Source organism: Cygnus olor, chromosome 4, assembly GCF_009769625.2.
Source record: "Cygnus olor isolate bCygOlo1 chromosome 4, bCygOlo1.pri.v2, whole genome shotgun sequence".
NCBI lineage: Eukaryota > Metazoa > Chordata > Aves > Anseriformes > Anatidae > Cygnus > Cygnus olor.
The window spans coordinates 48791080-48814119 of record NC_049172.1 but is presented as its reverse complement, the minus strand read 5'-3'; the positions used below and the strand labels follow the sequence as shown (position 1 = coordinate 48814119).

General features: G+C 38.3%; 1 protein-coding gene and 1 long non-coding RNA gene across 8 annotated transcripts in view; one reads left to right on the top strand and one right to left on the bottom strand.

Annotated features, from left to right (window-relative positions):
• LOC121069257 overlaps nucleotides 1-6558 on the bottom strand; it is a 29076-nt gene extending 22518 nt beyond the window's left edge. The window contains exons 1-2 of the long non-coding RNA XR_005819360.1: nucleotides 6548-6558; nucleotides 989-995 (exon numbers count right to left, since the gene is read on the bottom strand). This is a non-coding gene — a long non-coding RNA (uncharacterized LOC121069257). The remainder of the gene's footprint in view (nucleotides 1-988; nucleotides 996-6547) is intronic.
• Nucleotides 1-23040, top strand: part of CRACD (capping protein inhibiting regulator of actin dynamics) — a 125177-nt gene that overhangs the window by 42340 nt on the left and 59797 nt on the right. For 5 of the 7 annotated variants that reach the window (XM_040555234.1, XM_040555236.1, XM_040555235.1 and 2 more), the window contains one exon: nucleotides 12030-12178. The gene's annotated coding sequence lies outside the window, so the exon portion shown is untranslated. Of the gene's footprint in view, nucleotides 1-1015; nucleotides 2036-3891; nucleotides 4029-12029; nucleotides 12179-23040 lie in introns of those variants that run through there. The other 2 variants (XM_040555233.1, XM_040555231.1) reach the window with 2 other exon arrangements.

The window sequence follows — 23040 nt, the reverse complement described above, 5'->3', positions numbered from 1 at the left end:
TTTTTTTAAGGGAAGATGGATTTATCAAAGATTTGAAGTTGCATTTGTCATTGACATGCAAGCTAGACTAATTATTTAGGCTCCTTGAACCTAAAACATAGACAGAACAAGCTGGAAACATTTTCATTGTGCTTTCATGTAAAATTTTGGGGAAATTTATTCTGAGATCCTGGCAGCAGTGCTCTGGGACAAACATTTCTGGTAGTATTTTGGTACTTCTTGGAAACTGAAATAGAAATTACAGAAATCTAGTGAAAGCTTTTTAGACATTTTATTTAAAAATAGATGTTGAAAAGAACATTTCCAATTTTAGCCAAATGATTCATCTGCTTGCAGTGGGGTATCAACACTTGTACTCTGTTTGCTCACCTGCTTTTGTTTCCATAGCTGAGCCCCATGTTTCCTGTTGTTGGCATACACATACAGCTTCTATAGCTGGCATTCAGTTCTATTTAGTTTTACCTTCCTGCTCATTTGTTTAATTTTTTATTTCCTATAGAGTTCTCTCAAATCTAACTATTTGCATCATCTGAATTTCATAATTCCTTGTGAGCACTTGGTCATTCCAGCATCACTGGTTTATAATAGTTATAAATCAGTTATATACTGGTTATAAAACAATTGAAGTAATGGTTTTATTTAACACTGGGCAAAATACTGAAATAAGGAAGTAAAATAATGCGGGAAGTTATTGCAACAATTTTTATTTTTTGATCTGTGATATTAGCTGATGAACTATTTCTAAACATCCAGAAAAATGCTTAGTAACTTGGTCTTTTTTGATGCCCAATATCACTTTCATTTAGTAATGCTTACTTAGAGAAATGATGGTGTTGAATAATCTCTGTGTTACTCTGAGAAAAGGAAGAAAACAAAGATACAAACAAGTACCAGATCAGTGCACTGAAAGTTTTATGAGAGGGAGGTTGGATCTCCTTTTATTGCCAATTAAAAATAGAGTTGAATGGTGAGAAACAAAAATTTAAACCACCTTCCTGCCATTCCCCCTTCTTCCGAGGCTCAGTCCACTTCCCTCCATCATGCCTGACTCCTGTCTCCCGTGGTCCCTGAGAGGCACGAAAATGGCGGGCTGTTGCCAGCCCCTAACGATTCCTTCTCTGCCACTTCTTTCTCCTCATGCTTTTCCCATGTGCATGGTGGGGTCCCTCCCACTGGACGCAGTCCCACAGGATAAACCTATTCCTGCGTGGGCTCTCCACAGGCCACAGTTCCTTCAGGGTATATCCTGCTCGGACCTGGGGCCCTCCATGAGCTCCACCACATTCCCTCCACAGGCTGTAGCGTGGTTATCTGCTCCGATGTGGGCCCTCCACAGGCTGCAGGGTGCCTGAAGCACCTCCTTCTTCTTTGATTTTACTGTCTGCAAGGCTTTTCCCTCACTCTGTGTGCAGCTTTTTGTCCTTTATTATATTCCCAGAAGCACCACCAGCTTCACTGAGGGGCTCAACTGTGCCCACTGGTGGCTCCCTTGGAACTGTCTGGAACCAGCTGGAACTGTCTGGAACCAGCCAGAACCAGTTTGAACTGGCTGAAACCAGCAGGAACCAGCTGTGTCTGGCATGGGGCAGGCTCCCGTTGTGTGTTCCTTTCATCTCCCTTTGGTGCCTGCTGCTTGAACTGGCTTTCTTTCAGATTTCTGGCTGTTTCCTGCCTTAGGCATTTTCTCACTGAAAGTGGGTACGTTTAAGTATCTCTGCGCCTGACAGTTGACATATTTATCTCCTGCTACCTTGCTGGTGAAGATGCCCTTTTAAGGTTGTTGCAGAAAAGAAAGAAAAATAGCACCGATCTATAGGATTGTCAGAAGTTGTTATTTATTGCTGGGGTAGCAGCAGTTCCAAAAATGTGTTGGACGCTTCTCCAACTTACAGAGAGATTTAATGCTTGTCCAGAAGAACATGGAAACCATATCATTAGAGTAATCACACCTTGGGAATTCAAAAATAGCATAGGAAGACTTCCTAATCCATGCTTTTTTGACATGGAGACAGAGAGAAAATAGGAAGGTTTCCAGGTGAGTGAAAATATCTGCTAGAGTGAAAAATTACTCAGTGTGCTGAAATAAAAAAGCAAAGACAAACATGCTGCTGTTGCTATGCCGTACTTTCACAGCTACATATATTTCACTCTTCCACCCTACATATATTTTCTGTCTGTCACGTTGGCGGTGCTGATGGGTTACACAGCCAGGCATACCTGAAAAGGGGTATCTAAATTGCTTTAAAATGTCACTGACTTGATGTAACATGCAGTGTTTACAATGTCTGTCATACAGAGAAATATTTCTGAGAATTTATCATTGCAAGCAACATCCAGTAAGAATCCATTAAATATTATTATATAGATTATATTAATAAATTCCTATTCAAATAAACAATAACTCATTTTACAAACAGTTGCTTTTTAAAAGGGATTCTACATCTAATATGTATTTCTTGTTGCAAGGAATAGCTTCTGCAGAAGATGCATTTTCCAATTTGAAAAATAAACACAGTAAAGATATTCATCTATTGCTTCGCTATTGGGAAACAGAGCTATTTAAGTGAAGAGAAGGTATGACGCTGAACAATAAAACGGGCACATTAATCTTTTCTAGGAACTGGAATTGTAGCCCATTACAGTTATCAAAAGATGATTTTTTGAATAACTGTATAAAATTCAGCATTATTCCTTGAGGTGAAAAACAACCTAGCAAGAAGGCTTTATAGTTTGAAAACCAAAAAAAGCTTTTAAAATTATTTTTTGTTTATTCAACAAAACTACAAATGCCAAATTGGCAATTTCCAAGTATGTTCTGAAATATCTCCTCTACTTAGATGAAGGGGAAAAAAGACAAAATTTCTAACAGAAATGTTATTTCTTATAAGTCCTCATCTGATATTTAAATAGATATTAATTAGTTTTAACCTGTGTAAAGGGTACCCTATTATCTGTTTCGTTTAATTCCACTGGCTAATGCTGAGGATTTTTCTATTTATTTTCAGATCTATTTATTTAGATCAAGTTGGGAAAGGCAAGTAAAGTTGTTTGAATTTTGAAGCTTTCTTTAATGTATTATAAAAACCTGAAGATTATGTGTGTGTGTGTGTGTGTGTATGTGTATGTTTATATGCATGTATCTGTTTTACCTTGGTTATTACTTACTAGTGTTGGTAGAAGGCTTGGGAACCTGGCTGCTGGTAAGGGGCAGTTCCACCTGTCAAATGAATGGTTATTAATGTGCTTGCTGGAAAGGTTATATATTTTATTCCTTGAAATGTCCTGGAATTGAAAGAAAAAATGTTCTGTAGTAATCTGTGTGGGTTTTTTCAAGAGGAGGATAAACTAGAGAGTCGTGATACACACAAATAACAACTGAAATACAATGAATGCTCTCCAGTCCTTTTAAGTGACTTTTCTTCCTTTGTTTGAGCCTTTCGCTTTTATTATAGCTTTATAGGACTAGATACATAATCACCAGTTGAGTTTGTCCTTCAATAAACATGGTGTTTTATTAAATAAACACAACAAACATTGAGAGGCCTGAGCAAGAAACTATATATCGTGGTAGAAGACTGTCAAATTTTCATACAGGAAAGTTTCTTTTTCCCCCATCCCAGCCTCTCATCTCTGGAGGTTTCTGCACCTCATGTTTTACATCCTTAGGATAGCTAGAAGGAATTAGGGAAACTATTGCCCCTCACCACTCAATTTTCTGCCTTTTCTTTTTATATGAGAGAGAAAGTTTTGAAGGTTAAAAACTCTTCAGGAATGAAACTATTGATTACCATGAAGTTGTATTAATCTTGTCTGGGTAACATAGCTTTTTGCATACAGATTTCTTGAAGGGAGAAGATGCAAGTCAGTTCAATCCTACTTCTTAATTTACAGGTAACAGATTTACAAGAGGGGAAAAGTACAAACCCTTCTGCACCACATGTTACCATCTAAGCCAGCCATGATACATCAATGTGAGGTAGATATGAATCGCAAGGTGACAGCAAGTGAAAACATCCATCAGGATGAAGGTACTGGGTTGCCAGTAACCAATGGCCACAGTTTCAGGGTCAAATTATTTTATTAGAACAAGTTGAAAAACTGTCTAGAACCAACTGTAAAAATAGCATGTTTAATTTGCTTCTATAGCTAGTTAGAAAACAAATTCTTAAATGTACAGCAAAGGAGGCAGCTTAGACCAGTTGTCAGCTAAAACAATTGCACAGACCTGGCACAACTCTCAGCTGTGAGTTTCTCCCCATGTACTGCTGTTAGCAGGAGGGGGACTGCCAGTGAAGTGCTCCCTTTGACACTTCTCCCTACAGAGAAGAAAAAGCCCAGTATGCCATTCACAGAGCTGGTGGCCCCGAAGAATTCTGCAGTGAGGCATCATCTCATTCTATTCACTTTACCAGAGACAACATCTCTGCTCATGCTCTGCCAGATTTACAAACGTCTTGTGTTTTTTTTATTTTTTTTACTTTTTCACAGAAATCCTTGCCTTTGTTTCCCTCAATTGTGATGCTTGTGCATTGAACAACTTCATTGGTCTTGCAAAGTCACCATCCTGTCCTCATTTAATTTGTAAATGATTTTTTGTATTACAGACTGCAAAAGTCTCTGTCAAGCACCACAATCTTGAACTCACAGGGCCTGGATCTGGGTGCTTTGGACCTATGTTTATGCCCGATTTTGTGTAGCAGCAGCTTTACCCGTGAGGTAGTTCTCAGTGCTCTGTGGGGCCGAAGGAACTGGATAGTTACTTGAATAGGGTGTTTGAACATTTGGTCCCCTTTTTCCCCAGGATGTTGCTGCAAGCCCCAAGTTGGACCATGGCAGTCTGTGTTAAGAGCTTTGCATCATTTACCAGCTTAGACACAATGACTACTTTGGTGTTGTTAAAGGTAGCAAAATGCATTTTTGCTCCTGTCAAATGCTTCATTTCAGGCAAGCCTTGGATGAAATGAAGAGATGAGGCAGGGATCCCCCTCTTAATTATTGAACTCTTCACTGGTTTGTCCTCAGAAGTTTTTGCTTTTTGCCATGGATGACCTGTGGTGGCTGTGATAAAAACACAAAGCCTGTCAAAGGGAATCTGCTACAGCATCAGGATGCTTGCGTTTGCTGCCTGCTGGTGCATGGCATTGCTGACTACTTTCTGCTTCTAGAGAGTTGTTTTTGTGCTTCTCTAGTTACCCAAAGGTGAGGTCACTCAGTTCATTAATGATTTATGTTTATATAGCGTGTTCTTCAGAGGGCTTCCAAGGCTGCTGGCAAATTTATTTCTGCACTAGAAAGTAGCTGAAACAGGTTGTTAATGATTTCGTTATAGATTGAGGAGATAGTTAGATGAAATTTCACTCTTTCTCCTCTATTCTTGGGTGTATGTTAGGGTTAGGCATAATTAATCCATGAGGCATCTGCTCTCTGTGCACTTTGTGATACGAGATTCCTCAAGAAGGAGTTTCTCAGGCTTTTCTGTTCCCATTTTTTTCCACTTTCAAGGTCTTTTGACAGTTTTGAAAATAAGTAGCAAGGCCTGAGTCTTTTACTCTCACTGATGTGGAGCAGGATCCTACTCCACAGGCAATTTTATAACCTCATTTAAGTCAGTCTGTAGCACAGAATTCAATTTAGATCAAATAAAGGTAATAGAATCTGGCCACATAGTATTGGAAATAACAATTTTTCTAGCTGTGTTTGGAAATATTGTGGGTATATACTTAGGAATGATTTTTTTTTAGTCATAGAACAGTGTTTTTATTTGCACTTTAAATGGGCAGAAAAGAACCAAAGGAATTTTGCCTTCAAAACCAATGAAAAAGGATTCTTGCATCAGCTGATGACCTGCTTTATCATTTAAAGCAATGCAAGAGAAGCAATAACATATTTTCTTCTGGACATTAGAGTTATAATTGGCACCGTAAAGAGAACTAAAAATGTCAGTCTTAGCAGTGAAGTGAAGAAACGGTCATGTTTCACATTTTTCACTTTCAGAGCGTGTTAGAAGCATTTCTAATCGAAGATGTTTGTGGTCCTTGAGGAAGAACATGATATATTGTTGTAAAAGGAAAAGGCACCCACCTTTTCTGAAGGCAGTGCTATGTATAAGCTGTGCAGAAGAGAAGCCTCAGCCAAGGGAAAGTTTGGATTCGCATTTATTTCTTGACACTTTGCACTTCAATTCTGGCAGCCTAAGTGTAGCTAAACACTGCAATAAAGTGTGCTTTGATTCACACCTGAATACCTCCCCTGGCTGATGCTAGCCAAGTGTGAAGAGCTCTGCGGGATGGTTAGTCAGAGGAGTTCTCCCTAACGCAGCACATCCCGGGTAAAATTGCAGTTTTATTTAGTTGCTGTTCATCATCAGGTAAGGCAGAACTGCAGCATGCTTTGTGGCTGTGCTGCAGCATTGCTGCGTGTTGATGCTTTCCAAAACTATCCCCAGTCCTTACTGCAAAGCTACCAAGCTCCCCTGCACCCAGGTGAGTTTTCCCTGTTCCATGCCTCAGCAGCAGTCAGATAGTGCAGGTCAAACGGTTTCATTTACCCATCCCTACGTCCCCCAGTGTCTCTAGATGCAGCTGTTCTGCTCGCCAGTGCAAATGTAATTAACCTTTGGTGCCCCTCCCTGTGCTGGACTGAAGTGAGAGAGTGCAGAGGTGAGCGGGCATGCAGCTGCGAAGCGTGTGCGTGCAGGGGGATGGTTAGCCCTGCAAAATCTGAATTTTTCATGTCAAGGCCTAACAGGGTTTTCTGAGAAGACTGTTCCTGCCTTTCAGTTTGGGAGATCAAAGCTTCCTTCTGACTCTGTCTTTTGCATGCGTTTGAATTTTATCTGTACGGTATTACTGGGGAGATGCTTTTTAATGGTGTCAGTCTGACCCAGAAAAATTACAACGTCAACAGCAATGGCTCAGCAGGTCTGACAAGGTTAATCCAATTTTATCCTATTTACTCATGTCATTTGTTGGCTTGTGATAAATAGGCTTGTACTTGAGAAAAAATAGGAAAGTTTTCCTACTTCTGTTTCCTAGACCTGGAAATTACCTTCCAGGTTTCTTCCCTTCCATTTTTACAGAACCACAGGATGGCTGAGGCTGGCAGGGCCTCTGGAGCCTACCTGGTCCCAGCCCTGCTCCAGCAGGGCCACCCAGAGCTGGCTGCCCAGGACCACGTCCAGGCGGCTTCTGAAGATCTCCAAGGAGGGAGAGTCCACAGCCTCTCTGGGCTGCCTGTTCCAGGGCTCTGTCACCCCCACAGTCAAAATGTTTCCTGATGTTCAGGGGGCACCTCCCGTGTTTCAGTTTGTGTCCACTGCCTCTTGTCCTCTCACAGGGCACCATTGAAAAGAGACTGGACCTATCTTACTACACTTCTTCCTAGGTTATTATGTGCCTTTTTAGGTATTGTTGAGCCACACAGTCTGGTTTTGGTTGGTGGGTTGTGGTGTTTTTGTTTTGTTTTGTTTTGTTTGTTTTGTTTGTTTGTTTGTTTGTTTTTCCTTTACCTTTTACTTGGGTTTGCACCTCAAAAGAGGATTTCTGAAAATAACAGAGGAAGGAGATCTGGGGTCCACACTCTGACCTCTACCACTATTGAAAACTGAGATTTGAGCATTTCAACTGCTTGTTTTTACCCCAAGCACCTAGCAGCTGCATGAATTAAATGATATTTTGTGAGATCTTAGAGTTCCAGCACATGATACATATCAGTGGTAATAGATGTGCTAAGTTGTCAAGTTTTCTTATCCCATGATTCATGTGCTTCTTTTCAAGATATTATTTACTAACCGTGACTTACATTTTTTTCTATTTGTAGTGTTTTTCAATACTAGCTCTGAATCCTTAGCTTCTTTCTTATCTTTCAAGAAAGTTTACAATGAATGTAATTTTGGCTGAGGAGGGAGAGTTTGGTTAACAAAACCTTGTTTGGTTTTTCTGCATATGGAGCAAACCCACAATTTGCCCATGAAGTTTGGATGGATAAGAGAAGGGTGCTCATTAGTATGTTGGCAGCCCCTTTTGAAATTAAATTCCCTCTGATACTTTTCTTAAGCGTTTTGTTCAAACCCCTGTAACTTGCAGAAAGCTAGGAAAATGCAGGTCAGATCGTATCTGCTGGCATATTATTTTTCTCTAAATGTATCCTGGTAATCGGAGTGAGGGGATTCATTCCACTTGACCAGTCCAAACCCCAGACTTTGGGAAGGAAACAATGTCAGATAAACCGAACCTGCCATTTCAGCCCACGTGGGAAAAATGTGTGCTGCTGGGTGAGCACCTTATTTCCATGGCTCTGCGTGTGTGTAGGCACATGCACCCGTGAATGTCTGGGGTTTGTGCTCCTTTCAGGAGGTGGCCCCAAATGGACTAGGGAGTCAAACTCAAGTTTGGCACCATCATGCAAGGGAAATACGATCTCCAGAGATGATTTATTCTCTTAGCTGTTTGCAGTTGTGATGAACATCTCATGGCAAGCTTTTATTGGGTAAGTAGCCTGAAAAAAATGCCTTATTTACTGATATTCTACAATTTATAGGTGCGTCAAATACTTTAATTAATTAATTTGTGTGCGAGCATTGTGTGATGAAAATTAATTTGAAGATTACAGTTTTTAAATGTTCTAACGCTGTTTCTAGTGCAGAATGACCTACCAGCTTCTAAAGAAAACATGCGTTTCGTAGAGGGATCATCTGCTTGCTTGTGATAAGAAACACCGAGTCACAGCTTTCGGTATTTAAACTGAAAGATATCTCTGTGCTCTACTGCTTTTTTCAGGAGTTGTTGATACTGGCTTTCTCTGTCTGATGGGAAACACTTTTTTCTTCTTCTTCTTTAAATCAGAATCTTCCTTTGCATGGGAAAGAAAGTATTCTGTGAGTAATAAGGTTAAGGTTGGACTAGAGGATCTTAGAGCTCTTTTCCAACTGGAATGATTCTATGCTAAGGACGCTTATATTTACCTGTGCAATGCTAGGCACATTGTTTTCCTGTTGGAGTTTTCCTCAGCCATCCTGAGAAGTTGAAGCATGCTCTTGGAAAAACAGGATCTGTCGAGATGAATGGACATTTAGAGACAGGGGGGAAAGATACGGGAGGGCCCTTCACTGGTACAATTTTTGATGATTTGCCATGCTGAGTTGCCTACCAGTCTTGTGGTGCATGGCAAAATAACAACTCCTTGGCCTACGTACAAGAAGGACTATTGTCTGAGGAGCTGGAAATAGACCAGCTGGTAATTTACCACTTGTAACTCTAGTACAGTGGCAGCTATTTTCAGGGAGCTGCTTTTATAACATTTTTTTTTCATTTCTGAAGATTTGTACTATTATTATTTCTTGAGGTAGAGTGTAGATTGTGAGAAGGTGAAATGCAGAATACGGTGCTATCTGTCCTACAACAGCCTGAGAAAATAAAGCAGCTTTTTCTTTCCTGATTTTCATTTTGGTTAGGTGTTTCATGGGCTCTGGGGCCTGACATACTTGCTTTTGGGTGCTACTTATTACTGTGAGATGCAGTAACTTTCCCCAAGCGTATGCAGAGTATGCATCTGCTTAGCTTTTTGCGCTGGAAATTTATATTTCTAACACCATACTGCATTTTATGGCTGATTTGGAAAGAAAAGATATAGAGTGGTTTCCTGAAATAATCTTTCAGGCACCAAGTCTTCCATTCTGGCTTGCCTGCTGGAATTTCCTTCTCATCAAAATGTTTCTCTATCTACCTGCATCCACTTTCCCCTGAGAGGAAAAAGAATGCTACTAAACAGAAGGAAGACATTTTTTATTTGCTTATTACTGCCAGAGCAGTTGCTGGAATGCTTCATGAGCTTACAAGTGAACACTGACCATGCTTTAAGTTTCTTTTTCTTGCACCTTGAGCAGTGGAAGTCTGTATTATACCCAGGATTTCAAAGTCCTTCAGATTCTAATTTTCAGGAATACTGAACTAAATCAGAGATTGGTCCATCGCTCACATGCCCCAAAACCTTAACCAGCAGATTGAAAACTGATTCTACATACTGACAGCCACTGGTAGATTTACCACGCCTCTGGGATGCATGCAAGGCAATATACCCCAAGTCTCTTGCTTACAGCAGGCTCTTTCCTGCAGGTGCATTGAACTCCTGGTGCCTGCATTGCCAGAGCCATCAGCAGAAATAAGTCAGGTGCAGGAAGGGCAGAGAAATGTGAAATTAGCAGCCAGTCCCCCTGAGAGAGACTCTGCTCTGCCAGCTACCTGATGTCTGCAGGGCAGGGGCTGTCAGAGAGACTGGACTGGAAATGGCTTTTGATTGCACATAGGTTTTACAGGTATGAACTAATAGAGGTCTTGAACTGACGATTAATGGGAGCATGGGGGCTTTTTTGATCAAAAGGGGAATGCATTCATGCCTGTTTTGCTAGAACATGACCTGGTATCCTCTTGCAGGTCACAAACTGTCCATGCCCTAACGGCTGCACGTGCTTTTCAGTACTGCCCATAAACAAGAGGGTAGTGCTGAGTCGATGTGTGAAAACTAGATCTGAGATCGATGTGCCTGTATGAGATTTTTAACATCTGGAGTTCCCAGTTAGTCACAGCTACCAGCAGATCGAGACTTGCAGTTTGTCACAGCGTATGAGTACCTTCCTTTTTTTTTTTTTTTTAATTGCAACTGATGAGCTCAGGATGTTTTCATATTACTTTTTCATATTTCGTTCACACCTTGGAGACATCCTGAGTGTTATGAGTAGTGCAGAGTCAACTGTGCACTAATGTGCCATTTCTCAGCTTGAACTGACCTTGCCTCCCCCCAGGTGCATTTTCTGGGATCCCCACCAATCCTTTATCTGTGTTCTGGCAGCCTGAGAGCACCCACCAGCACTTCGCCCATGAACTTCAGCAGCAGCTGAGTCCTGGGGCTAAGAATCCCACAATTTAATGCCTGCAAACTGATGGCAAGCTGTTCTCTTTGGATTCCCAATGGTTGAAGACCATACTTATCCCTGTCTTGCCAAATGGAGCATGGTTCTGCTGATTCCCTGATTACATTGTTCCTACAAAATACTCATATTTGTAGCCCCCTGAAAATACAAGTGATTGTGTGAATGAATATAACAAATGCTATTTTTATATGTGTTACAGTATGGAAATAGGATAGATGCTACAAAGCGTGTTTGGTACACACTTATTTTTAGTTACATACAAACTGAAGTTTCAAAATGCCCTAATACAAGTCAAAAAACTTTTAAGGAAACTCCTACATCATGTTCTTTTTCAAACTTGCAAAGTTAGTTTCAATTTTTTTAAAGCAAAACATAAGTCTTGTGAAAACAAAAGAAGAATTGGTGAAAGTACTAGTTCAGTTGCTTTGTCCAATTTTACAGTTTGTTTTCACCTGTTTAAAATTTTCCTCTTTTGTAGTTTATTCAGATAGATTACGGTAGTTTGATTTTGTTGTAGGTGGTTTTTTTTGTTTTGGTTTTTACAGTAGGAAGCTTTATTAAAAAAGGCATTCCATTCTTTTTGCCAGAAAAAGTATTTAAAACTTTATTTTTAAATGCTGTAGTTGAAGGAATATTAAAGTTATGATAAGCTCTTAATTTAATTTTCAGAAGTTGCTTTTTTTTTTTTTTTTTTGAGAAACTAGAGTCAAATACCACATTTTTAATTCAGCCAAAACTACAGTAAAAACAGTGACGTATTTTTCTTGAGATATAATTGATTTAGAATTGCAGGACATGGCTGTTTGGAAGGAAAAGTAAGAAAGTGTTTGCTATTTCACCAGTTAGAAAGAGTAAAGAAAGACCACTTTGTATGAAACTCTCAGAGGGAAATCTGAAGCTAATGAAAGTTTCTCTGGTTGCAATATATTTTCTTTCTTGCTTGCTTGCTTTGGACTGCAAACACCTTAAACCATTTACAAGAGATGTGATAAGTCTGGAGTTGCTCCACACCCTGGAAAGAGAGAAAGCAAAAAAAAATGCAAACTCTTAGTCTAGTCTTGAAAAGATGAACTAAAATTCTTTCTTTCCCCCTTATGCCTAGACAGGCTGGGAGAAGAATGCTAACCACTGGTCCCTAGGATTGTATTCTGCTTCCTGATTGCTTATCTTAAAGAAAAATCCCCATCTGAGAGAGAAAGAGAGAGAAAGACTGTGTGAAAGTAGAGAACAACACACTCCATCTTAAAAAAGGTAAGGAAACACTTTTTCTGCTGGTCCTGTAGTGGTGTGTTTTTTTTTTCAATAGATTTTCTGTTGATCACTGTAAGTGATATCTTCATTTAACGATTGGTTAAGTTGAATGAAGTAAAAATGCAGATAATGAATACTAAAGCACTGATTTTAACCTGCATGTTCTAATTTATAAACAACAAAGAGCATTTTCGTACTAAAAGAAGAATGTAATGCCTGTATTACTGTACTTGGAACTATTTTTTTGTGTAGCTTTTGTGCATTTTTTGAGAAAAATAAAAAAAACAATAAGTACTGCACATGACATCAAATACTTTATTTCATTTTGACCTCTGAAGTTATTCTTAGCCATGCAAAGATTTATGTAGTCTCCAGTCTACCGAGGAACTCTAATTTTGCCAAGACAGATATATGGCATGTTTGCAGAATGCTGCCACTGGGAATTAGTGCTAAGTAATTGTCCACCATTTAGGCTTTTATCAGAACAGATCTGTGCTGTTTTCCTTTCTGCAAGGTTTTTGATTGATTGCTTATCTGTGAAATGTTTACAACCCTGCTTCCTTAGATGCTTCAGTTCTAATGAGTATTGGACAAAGCTGAAAACAGCTGAAACATACCGAATTGTGTGAGTTTCCTCTGAAAGTGGAATGACAGCAGAAAAGGATTTTGCCCATTCAGATTTTATTTTATTTAGTTTTTGTCTGTGAGAAATATTGGAGTTATGATAGGTAATGACTTATTCATAGAGCATCCATTCTGGAATATAGTCCTAGGGCAGACATGTTCATCAATGACTTTATCTATGAATGCCTACTCAATTTGCTTTAGCCTACAGTCAAAATTTGCTTGCAGGACTACTGTCTGTCTTAGCATTCACCATGTGCTGTTAATGCACTCTGCATTTCTATAAAACTGGGGTTCAGTGTTTACCTGATGCAGAGATGCTGTCTTTGTTTTTTCAGGAAAAAAAAATATATTTATATATTTGGTTCTGTTTTTCAGTTATTCATGTCATTTGGGGAATCTGTCCTGTCTAACCAATGTTACCCTGTAAATTAACAAAGACTGTTGTTATCTAAGAGCCCTACCTTACTTTTGACTATCATGCTAAAATGTATGTTTGACTGGTGTGGTATGTGGAAAGAGAATGAATCATAGGCTGATATTGTCAACTTTTCTTTAATGATCAGCTGGAATGCTATGGTGTGATTTCATGGGAAAAAAAGTGCTGTTTCCTTGAGATAGTCATAGTCATGAGAATATTTTTTCTCTCATAGAAACCTTCACCTCTGGTGAAGCCACACACAAAATTGTTTTCTGTTACTGTAATATGGGTAGGACATTTATTATTTTTTTAAAAACAGGAAGATATGAAGTGTGCCACCACCAATGGAAGGTGCTTTGTGAATGCAGGATGCTTCCTGCCTGCTCTCTCTAACCTCAACTTTCCATGACACTTGTGTGTAAGGATGGTAGGTTCTGACCTATCTTTTGTTCCTTTTTAATAGACTTCATTTATTCATGCAATATGGCAGTTTTCAAGTAGCACATTTTTCACTTTGCTGAGCCTCAGTACAATAACAGATGGATATTCAGAGAGCAGCATGTGAATGGTAAGTTACAGTATCATCTTCAGATTGGCTAAAATGAATTTCGTAAATAAAGTATACAAGACATACATTTCTGTATAGAATTTGCATGTAATTCTTGTTCCAAGAGAATTAAAGCTAGCTTTTTTCCTACAATGTACCCAGTGTCCTTTCCTAATCCTCTCCCCCACATTGTTAGAATATTCTTTTTTTCTGCAGAAAACAGAAGCAAAACTTTAATAGGAAATAATTTGTACTATGAGTAGATGTTTTGCTTATCTATGAGTCATTTTTTTGTAAATGATTTGTAAATTCCTGAACGAGTTTGTTGAAATCTAATATTTAATACATACATTTTCTCTAGCTCCTTCTACAATTTCACATTTTCTAGGTTAAAATGCTTACAGCTTCAGATACATATTTATCCTCTCCTGGTTCTCCAAGGGCTTTGATTTTCCTTCATGATGTGCTTTTTGTTTTCATTCTTCATGGAGAATAGAAAAACCTTTGTTCTTTTCTGCTCTATTGAAGTTTCTGATTTCATTTGTATCATTCTAAATTGTTTTTCCCTTTATTCTGTTAATTTGTTTTCTTTCTTTTGGATTGCTTGTTCTTTATGTTTACCCAGTTAAGATTTCTTACTTACTGTAACTGATTACTATGTTTGCACTTGATTGTAATCTTTCAGTCACTTTAGTGGAAGTACAAACTACAAGGATTTTATAAAATGAATCCCTGTGTAATAACCAACTATGTGAATAATCTATTTCCTTATTTTAATGAATCATAGAATCATTAAGGTTGGAAAAGACCTTCAAGATCGTCTGGTCCAACCATCCTCCTACCACCAGTATCACCCACTAGACCATGTCCCTAAGCACCACATCCAACCTTTCCTTAAACACCCCCAAGGACGGTGACTCCACCGCCTCCCTGAAGAAGAGGTCCTGCCAAGAGGTCTTGGTTTAGTCAACATTATGTTGCAGCATCTGTTCGTGATTCATTTTCTAAATTTCCAGGCTTCTTTTTGTTACACTTGCAATGAATTTTAATGATAATTAAAATAAGCCTCAATGTGAAAATCTGTGGAATGTGAATGAATTGGTTGTCTTCTCAAATTTAATATAGCAAAAACAGACAGGAAGTTTTTCACTGTAAACAGACTCTGATTTCATGCTCTTCTGCAACTCGGCCTTAGCTTGCTTTTGTGCAGAACAAAGTCATATCCTCATTATAGCACAGCGCAGGAGTCATCCTTGCACACTGGAGGAAGTTTCTCATTTAATCAGTGGTGTGCTCATACAGTGTCTTTGGCCATGGTTGGAACCCAAGGTATCGTGCTGTAGAGCTCAGCTGGGTTGCTCCATGGTTTCACCAGATGGAAAAAGCATCTAGAAAAGTCAGCTGTGCTTACTACAGCCGTGTCTCCCCACCACGTGGCCCTCCCCAGTGTGTGTCCTGCTTAGAAAGAATCAGCTGGTTTGTCCCTTCCATGACTGAGGAAGAAAAAGCAAGAAGATAATCCGAGAGTCACAGCAATCTGAAATAATGATTACACTTCTATGAAAAGTATTTTTGAATATGCAATTAACTGGTGAGTTCAGAGCCTGCAGAACTACACAGAACTGTGCAGCAAGAGTTGAAAACTCGTGTGGTTAAATTCATCTGCTGTTGGTAGGGTGATGAATACAGGACTTGCACAGTAAAATCCTGAAGATTTTGACGATCTGAAAAGTATGCTGTAAATATCAAATAATTGTTTCATATTTCATTTGGGTAATGTACTGGTTGTGTCTATTTTGTAATTATTATTGGCAGGGAAGTGGGAAGGCAATAGGAAGGTCTGCTGTGATGCAGAAACTACACCGGCCTCTGTGAATTTTAAGATTCCCAGGAGAGCCTCGAGAAAGCAAAGCATATGGCACAGGCTGCTTTACAAAAATTTCCTCTTACAAGTGATACTGTCAGCGTGGAGAACAGAGTTATTTGTGATCAATTTGCTTTGAAGTAATGGTAGCACATCTATAAACATAACAAGTTACCATATCATGGTTTTCACATTCTTTAAAACTCTCAATGTATAACTTCACTAATTAACTTTCTCATCTGTTGTGTTTCCCTAGGAAGCTTTCCAGTATGCAAAAAACTTGTGTAGGTGCAAGAATTGTTTGTTCTACCTTTACTTCCCTTGGATATGGTGGATGGTACATATATATATATATATATATATATATATATATATGTTAAAATCAGAGCAGTATTTATGTTCAGCCTCTAGATGCCTGTATGTTATTGAGTCTTTGTGCTTAATGTAGAGTTTTAGAAAAATGAATATAATAGCTTCAAAGGCAAATCTAATTTTTGTGAAATGATTTGCTGGCAGTAGTGTTGCTAGGTTCTAATTAAATTCATTTCTTTATTTTAATTACCAAGTTATAACTGCAATTGAGGTTTTTTGTTTGTACTTACATTGAATAGTACATGGTAAGATTTCCGTGCTCACCACAAGTATTTTGGGTCAGTTTGTATCTTAAAATGGGTCCCAAACCATGAGGCTTGACTGGTGCTTGATTGTTTTTCAATGAGTTCAAATTTTCTTAGTCATATTTTCACAAGGTCAGAAGTCACGTTCAGAAAATTCAGATCAGTTTCTGTTTGGATTTTTATTTTTGTGGTCCTGTTGATGACAGAAGCTTTCTTATGCAATTATTCCAGGATTAGTTAGTTATATGTTCTTTTGCTGAATTCTGAGAGAATAGCAAGGAAGAATTCTGCAGGCAAAATTAAATGAGGGCAAGAGGTGAATTATGCTTCTCTAGTACTTTCAGAACTGAATCAATGAAAAAATTGTTTACAGATATATATGTTTTTGTTTGTTTGTTGTTGGTTTTTTTTTTTTTGTTTTTTTTTTTTTGTATTGCTGCCCCTAAGTTAAAGTTTTAAAGTTCAGATTTGGATTTTAAGAATACTCAGGAATTAAAATTTATAGTCTTGGGACAGGCAAAAGCTGACATAAATCCTGGTTTGATTTCACTAATGGGGTATTTCTGTTTGTGGTGCATCCAGTTGGCTAAATAATTTTGGAAGTCCTAATTCAGGAAAAAAGAGAATCATATGATTAGTTTTAGTGTGATTTATTGCTTCCTTGAGCTGGAAGCTCACTGTGGCCCTGGGCTTTGGTGACTGACTAGGATGGAGAGTGGTAAAACTTCAGGAAATTCTAAAAGGAAAAGACATCCACGTATATATCAGAGGTAATTATGATAAAGTTTATTAAATTCTGTACTGGTTATTGACTCACTATCTGGTCTGTATGCTTAGATACAGACTACATGTCTGTGAATTTAAATTTTTACTCAAAATTCCCCGTGGCCTTCTCCCTTCCATCTGAATGAATCTCCCAGCTGAAACACAGCTCAGAGACTTGCATGACTTTTGAAATGCCCATGCATCCTTTGCTATTTTTCCTTCCTGTTTCACTTCACTCTTTGATCTTGGAGATCTGCAATGCCCTGAACTGGCAGTGGGCAGAGGTGTCTTCAAGACAAGATCTTTCTTCAGCTCCATCATCTGTATTGTTAAGTAGAAATGGGAGCGGAACTCTCCTGGTGTGACTGGGTAATGTTTTTCACTGCAAGGTACTGCTGAGATTGCTAATTTTTGTTGATATAATTAAGGATAAAACAATATAATATAGTGCTGTTTTGTATCAGTGTTTTTTCCATATGACATATGTTACTGTATAAAGAAAGACTTACTCAAAAGAGAACTGTTATGGAGATGAAGCAAAAGTAAGAAAAAATATTCAGCCAGTAGGCAAGCTTGTCTAGGGAAGCTCTTCAAGACCTTTCAAGATGTTATTATAGTATGACTGTATTTTTTGAGAAGGACAATGCTGCAGTTTTTAATGGTTATCTTGTTAGATCTGGAAGATATGATGTACCATTATAGCACTCCTGTGTAACATAGGCAGTAAAGTACCTCTTATTGAGCCTGTTAAAGTAGTTGCTATCTCCTTGGTGAAACTTAAAGTATGGAAAACACCTAACTAGAGAATGTAATTTGAAGAAAATAATTTTCTGTTAAAAGGTTTCTTTGCAGTTCTACAGCATTTAGGTAGTCAATACAGTGTTTTATACTATAACACTGTTCAACACTACTGTTTAGTCTAGTGTTCATGAACAACACTATTTATTGTGTTAAATAGAAATCTTGGATATACTATTTAAAATTAATTATTATACTATTAAAATATTTATTACATATTTATTACATATAATAGAAGTATATATTACATGTTCCATAAATAAATAATACTATTAGTTGTCGCTATTAGTGATCAGAGGAAGAAGTACAGACAGTAAGATGGAAAACACGTTCTTCAGTATGCGACTTTCTTATTACAGGGCTCTGCGATTCATTGGAGGTATGACTTACTGGAGCTACTGCATTTTGTTATGAAACACAGCTATAATTTCATTTATTAAAGATCTAATAGTGTAACAACTCCCATACCCTCACAACAGTACAGCTGTTGTGTAGTTCTAAAGGAGCCTAAAATGTAAGACATTTTACTGCAAGAAGAATGGCGATTTAAAAATAGGGAAAGCTTAAAGTCATGTTTGATTTCATAAGCTCCGTGACTATGTAAATGTGTTGTGCTGTACTTCTTCTTAAAGTAATAATTGAAAAAAAAGCAAAAAGCAAAACCCCCCAAATATGGCTGCAGCTGAAAGGAATACTAACCAAAATGTTCACTCTGAGGTACTGGTTATTGACAATTCAGGTACTGTAAAAATAGATCGGCATTTTGGTTGTATATTAAAGAGACAGAATATATTTTCATTTTATTTATAGAGGAAACTTCTTTCTTCCTCATAAATTATTGCAAGGAATCTGTTTCTGCCTGTGTCTGAAAGCTGTGGATTTGACCAGGCTGATCCTGCAGTTTCTTCTTACTGCAGATGGGTCTCCCAGTGTCTTTCTTACACTGTTTGGAGCATATTTGATTACTCGGACTAGCAAGTTCCAAACATTTGTATAGGGAGTCTAAGTTACGGTTGTTTTTTGTTTTATGGCAAGATTTGAGTTAGTATTGTTTCTTTTGCTTCCCTTTCTTTTTTAATTTTTCTCCATTGTTTCAAGCTGTAGCAATGTTCAGCTTCATTCTAGTATTCTGTAAATGAAAGTCCTAGAACCTGGCTTTAAGAAGCAATACTATAGTCAGTTTATTTTGTCTTTCCTCTTTTAAGTGTAGGGCTGGTCATTTTATTATATTTCTGACTACCTTGTCAAGGTGAAAGTTCTTGCACTTCACGTGTCCAGTTGTTTAATATACTATATTGAGAAACTTTTCCTGATACTAAACCTAAACTTTCCTAGGTACTAAACCTTAACTTCTACGTTTTATCCCAGAGAACACTTAAAGCTTCCTAAACAACCCTACTCCTTTCATTCCTCTACAGTTGTGCCACAAAAATGAAAGTTTATTTCTGTATGATGGAACTATCTTTCAGGATTCAAAATATGGTCTTTTCTAGCCCCATACCTTCCTCTATAAAAAGGAAGCTGCCTTAAGGAAATCTCCAGAGATGGAAACATGGAAAGGAATTTCAGAAAACCACATCATAAAGAGAACAATTCCTTTAGGTTCCACTTCAGGAAGTTGCTTGAGGATAAATTCAACTGATTTCTTAAGTTGGGGTTTTGGTTTCTTAGTTGTATATGTGATTAGTGAAAACAGTAATATCTGTATGCTTTACTTTTCCTGAAGTTGTATTAAATAGGCTGAAGAAATCTTGTGCTTTTTCCCAAGTCATGTCCCTGGCTGCCTTCAGGGGAAGTTGCACCTTTCCAAGGAAACGGGCCCAGCAATTTTAGAATCAACAAAGCAGACAATACACCAAAAAGATTATCACAGCAAAATAAAAGGTGCTCATCATGAGGTACAGCTTAATAAATTCTAATTCATATTAAGTACATAGACGAAATTATATAGCCTTTGTGATGTCTATACAAAGTTGTAATTGGAAGAGCCTACAGTTCAGTCAGTTGAAAGAGAATATGAATTTGTTTGAGTGAAGGAATACTGAACGCTCTTATGGAAATTTTAATTAAAAAAACATTAATTCATAAAAAGACTGACATAACTCTTAATCTGCAAAGAAATCTGACCTGTGCTGAGCACTGGTTACAGAAGCAGAAGTTAACACTGCTTTCTATTGCTTTAAAGGATTTGTAATCCATATCATCTAATTAAAAGTTAGGTCCAATTCCACCAATGACATTTATTCTGTTAGTGCAACAGAAGAGACCCAGGCTATTAACCTTTCTTATGAGTGTTTGGCTCTTTTGGCAGCAGCAGGGTGTATAAATAATAGAAAGATTTTTGTGGGGAAGATTTTCTTGTTTGTATTAAAAGAGATGGTTGATCTAATTATGGGATGGGAGCAGGGATTTTTAGATGCTTGAAGTTAATGAAAATCATGGTTTTAAGAAGCTTGGAAGAACTGTTCAATGGCAACTATTAAGAGGTAAAATACTGCTGAAGGTTGCTCCCATGAATGTCATCACATGAGCTCATGAACTGCCAGTTTTCTGTTAATTTCATGACCTTGACTTTCAGAAGTCCCCAAATGAGGCAGTGATTTTAATCTTTATTTAGGATTCACATCTAGCTAATCTTGTTTCAATCCCTCTGCCTCCTTATTTTCCTCCCCCATCTCTTCCCTCTGTCAGCTCTTCATTCTCTGTCAGTTTGCCTTGAAGTCCCAGAGTGGATGAGTCAGTGATTCCAATCTGTACCTACTTAGACACCAATTCCCTTTTAGGGATAGCAATATCATGCTTTAGCTCAGTGGGCTGTCATGCTTCGTGAGAGATTTTGACATCTAGAACTTTCTTTTATTAGATATTGACTGTTTCACCCTTCTCTTCCTTTCAGTAAAGTATGGTCTCTGGGGTCTTTTCTTTTTAAATACCCTCTGCTCCTAAAAATCCCACTCCCTTTTTTTTTTTTTTAATAATAAAAAAGAACAGCTCTTGGCTGCAAGGATACTACCAATCCATGAAGATCCAGCCTGCTTTAATCTTTTGTTGATCCCTCACTTGTCTTGCTCTTCTTTTCCTGTCCCCTTATCATCTATCCATTCATTTTCAGGCACCTGAATATCCACTTGGCTGCCTCCTGTCCATCCTGCCTCCCACCACTCTTCAGAGGAAGAGAGGGAATAGTTTTCTCCCTCTTGAATTCTCTCTTGATCTATAAAACTAGGAGAAAGCTGTAAGGGTAACACATAGTATGGGTCTCTGTTCATGTTTTCTAATTGGCCAAAGTATTGAAAATGCTTCTGTCTCTTTAAAATGGCATGGTACTTTGTGCTGTGACTACTACTGAACGTGAAGTTATTTCGGTGAATAGAATAACTTCATGTGTGTTGAGGTGTGAGGTGACCTCATTGTTCCTAAATCTGTTCCTGTTTTGTAGAACGTTTTATTCAGATCTACTCTTTCAGCTGCTCTAGTTTTATTATTTCTGCTCTGGTTGTGTAACAGAATCTTTGAAATGTCAAAATCATGGAAACAGAAGTTAGTTGAAATGTAGCTGCTCCCCGGTAAGACAATGATGGAGTAAAATTAAACAAGGTTTGTGGCTTAATAAAGTAAGAAGTGACACTTGCCAGGTTTTACTCGGGCGCAAGGATGTTGATTAATAAGAGTGCTGTTTCTCTCCAACCGAGAGTTCTGCTAAAAACATTCAAAAATCACCGTTTTGTCTTTGCTTGCACTACGTCAGGGCTTCAGAGCAACATTGTATTAAAATTCCAGTAAATTAAGTTCAGTTTCCCTTTGTGCAGAGTGCTTTTCAGTCAGTGCTCACTCCTGGACAAAGGTGTATGTCCCCAGGCACAGTCTGCTCCAGTCAGTCCTCTGCATTTGTGCTGCTGCTGAGGACCCTGCTCTTGGGACTGTTAAGCTGGAAATGTCCAGTAGCAAGGAAACTGGACAATCAGTCCTCAAAGTTCACTCAGTCGGTGCCAGGCAGCTTTGCTGGGTGTTACCAAGTAGAGCTTGTTTGAAGAAGCAGATTAGAGGGAGGTGACTGTATATTCATTGCAAATGCCAGATATTATCAAATGACTTATGTTGACTCAAGAGTTTTTCCATTTGGACCTCCAGCATTTAAGGGACAAAGAAGAGATGAGAGTCCAACTATGTTGCTTGAGAGCTCCCTTTGTTGCCGGAGGGTAGTTCCCAGGGGATGTGTTTTGTCCAAATGATGCATCCTCTCTTTTGTATTGTTAGTTACTGTTCAAAAACTTCCAGTGAAGTGACTTTTGCCTGGCTCATTGTCTGTCACTCTTTTTTACTTGATTTCTCTTTCTAGCTTCAATATTGTCCATTGACTGCACATAGCTTGGTGCATTTGACTGAGTTGGTAATCTGTGGGGTTTTTTTGTAACCAGCAGGTAAGTTTTCTGACCAAATGTGTTTCCCAGGTTAAAGGTCTAGAGCCCATGCCAAATCTAAGCTTGCAGTAATAACCTCTATTACCTCCGACTTAAGGTAGTGATAACAGAAGACAGAAAGATGCACGGTTTGTTGCAATAAAGCAAGAAATAAAAATTGATATCTGCAATTACATATGCTAAGGTGTTAACAAACCTGCCTCAGTTTCCTCTCGCATCCAAAATACGTCCAGATGCAATATGATGACAGCTGAGCTGGTGAGATGGGGGGAAAATATTTTACTTTGCTATCAGTGAATGGTATTGTTGCCAATTCAGTGATGGGAATTATGCAATTATTCTCCACAAAAGAAAATGTAATAACAAAACATTTACTGGGCCTAAATTTTTGTTGGATTTAACATGAATTGGACTTGTTTTGGGGAATAACTAGGACTTTTAAATGTCTACTGCATTACATTCTTCAACTATGAAAACCTACTTTCACGTAAGTCAATGGAAAAAAGAAGTTTTTTCTTTTTTAACTTTGACTATGCAGAGTTTAATTTTGTCACTTCACCTTTCAATCCTCTTGCATTTAATGTTTTGATACATAAGAAAAGCTTGTGTTTCAGTTTTCATACCTGCTTAAACACCTCATTGGAAAACAGCTGTGGCACTGGTGACAGGTAGTTTGTGTGTGACTGAGATAATGATGATATTAGGAAGTTACAGGGAGACTGGTTTCCACCTCTTCATCACAGGATTGTCCACCACGTCATGCTTGTTGTCTGAGTGATGCTGTTCCTCAGCTGCAGTTATGAAA